This window comes from Elephantulus edwardii, unplaced genomic scaffold, assembly GCF_000299155.1.
Source record: "Elephantulus edwardii isolate Elephantulus edwardi_28Jun2011 unplaced genomic scaffold, EleEdw1.0 scaffold00091, whole genome shotgun sequence".
NCBI classification, from domain to species: domain Eukaryota; kingdom Metazoa; phylum Chordata; class Mammalia; order Macroscelidea; family Macroscelididae; genus Elephantulus; species Elephantulus edwardii.
In genome coordinates this window covers 4,950,691-4,953,168 of record NW_006399841.1, presented here as the reverse complement: position 1 = coordinate 4,953,168, position 2,478 = coordinate 4,950,691, and the positions used below count along the sequence as shown (strand labels likewise).

General features: G+C 45.0%; 1 pseudogene; it reads left to right on the top strand.

Moving 5' to 3' along the window:
* Positions 1 to 1,353: 1,353 nt before the first annotated feature.
* Positions 1,354 to 1,998, top strand: LOC102857691 (annotated as a pseudogene).
* The last annotated feature ends 480 nt before the right edge of the window (positions 1,999 to 2,478 follow it).

Below are 2,478 nucleotides of genomic sequence, written 5' to 3'. Positions count from 1 at the left end.
AAAATCTCTGTAAATTTTCATTAAAATGAATAATAATAACATTTAAAAAAGAACATATTTTGAAGGATGCTCAAAGTCTGGTCCTTGAATATCTTTTTTCATTGGCTCAAGTTTCATGAAGATGTTCCCTTGTGAACTAGAAACGTGGGGGCATGCGTACGTGACAAGGGGAGTGTGTATTCTTCTCCTGTAATAAATGTGGATGTGTGAGCCTGTAACAAACGGAGTGTGTATTTCCTCCCCATTCATTCTCAGGTTTCCCTGGGAGACTCAACATTTCGTTAGTATCTTGTCCTCTGATTGGCCCCTCTTCCTCAACGTCAAGAATACTCAAGGGTGAGTGGTGGGGATGGGAAGCAAGGTGCATGTCCTGTTGAGGGAGGGCTTTTCAGGACTGTGCTGCTGGAAGGACCCTCTGGGGGTGGCAGTAAATTATAATCACTCTGGGGTCTCTTTTTTTCCTCATTGATTTCAGTGACTAGTCCACACCTAGAAACAGAGCCCTGTACCTGCTGGGTTAGGGTGCTGACTGACACTCTATGGGAGAAATTAGGTCAGGAAAGAAAGAAATAGTAATTACAACTCATCAATGCTTATGACACAGGGATTGAGCCTATAAAGACGGGACACTTGCACCCCTACCTCTTCCCAAACATCCTGTAGTGACCAAATGGAAGGTTTCCAGGACCCGATACTCACGCCCACTCCTCGCCACCCCATCGTACCACATAAATTGAATTAGCGAGTCTCAAGGGCCTTGGCCACTTTCCGGCTGAAGGATTTTACATAACTCCCTTTGCGTCTCTGAAGTTCAGTATCCTCCTTGGTAAGTAACGCAGATCACGACAAGTTTTATGGGCATTTTATGACAGGCCTCACCAAACTATTTCACAGTCAGTAAGCAGCTGAATTTATTGGTTCTTGGCAATGGGAGTAGAAGGCCGACTTTGGTTTTCTCTTTTGCAAGTTCAGAAATCCCTGGGGTTTTAAAGATGACCACAAAACCCCTGCCATCCCCTGTGCCCCTTGTCATTGAGACACTGCCTCTCATTCTGCAAGCATCCTCTTGGTTCTGGGTGGACTCCAGGATGGTTTTGACCAATATGCTAGTGAGAGTGACACTGTGTTAGTTCTGGGGTACACCCTGTACTACACTTGATAGTTCTACTTCCTGCCTTTTGGAAGCGGGCTGTTACAGGAAAATGAGTGTCCTGAAGGCGGTAAATTGGAGAGAGCCTGGCAGACGACCTGTCAAGTGGAGGGAGAGAAAAGACAAGGCATTGAGTGAAACCAGGCATGAAGACATGGGAGTGAAAAGGCTTATCTTAGAAGTGGATCCTTCTTTCTATGAAGATGGCTCTGAAAGCAAAGAAGGAAGACCCTGCCCCTCCCCAAACTGAAGCCAAAGCAAAGGCATTCAAGGCCAAGAAGGCAGTCCTGGGGGAGCTCTGGTGGTCTAGTGGCAAGACGCTGCACTGCAATCCCAGAGGTATGTGGTTCAAATCTACCAGATGCTCTGTTGGAGAAGGAGGGACAATCTTCTCCTGTACCAGTCAGATCCGATTTGATGGTACACACATGGAAAAGAATAAAATGAAAAAAAAAAAAAGAAGGCATCCTGAAGGGTATACACAGCCACAGAAAAAAAAAGAAGATCCACACATCACCCACTTTCCAGTGGCCTAAGACGCTGAGACTACGAAGGCAGCCCAAATATGCCCAGAAGAGAAACCCCCAGGGGAAATAAGCTTGACCACTATGCCATCATCAAATTTCCCGATTGCTGAATCAGCCATGAAGAAGATAGAAGATAACAACACACTTGTGTTCACTGTGGATGTCAAGGCCAACAAGCACCAAACCAAACCAGCTGTAAAGAAACTCCACGACACTGAGGTGGCCAAGGTCAGCACTTTGATTAGACCTGATGGAGAGAAGGCAGCCTGTGTTCAACTTGCTCCTGACTATGATGCTTTGGATGTTGCCAACAAAATTGGGATCATCTACACTAAGTCCAGCTGGCTAATTCTAAATACAAATTTTTCTTACCAAGGGAAAAAAAAGAAAAAAAAAAGAAGTGGACCCTTTATCCCAACTCTCTGAATTCTCAATTGAATTCTAGAATTGTTAGGAGGGCTGGGTGGAAAAGAGGAAAGGTTGTTTTAAGACACCATGTTTTAGGGGTGGCTAGTTACCCAACTCAAACCCAAATCCGTTTCCGCCCCATCTTTTAGTTTTATGTACCTTTCCCCCAAGTTTTTGAACATTGTAAGGAATTTGAGAAAAGTACAGACTTAACACAGATGATCTGGCAATTCACCTTGGCTCATAACGAGCTGACCTTCCAGTGAGTTTTCAGAGGCTGTTAAGTCACACAGGGCGTTTTTCATCTTTCTCCCGCAGCACAAGTCCTTACCAGTAGGTGTGTGTTAAGGATACGGAATCCTGGAGGCTCTATGTGAGACTTGCTGGTCAAAT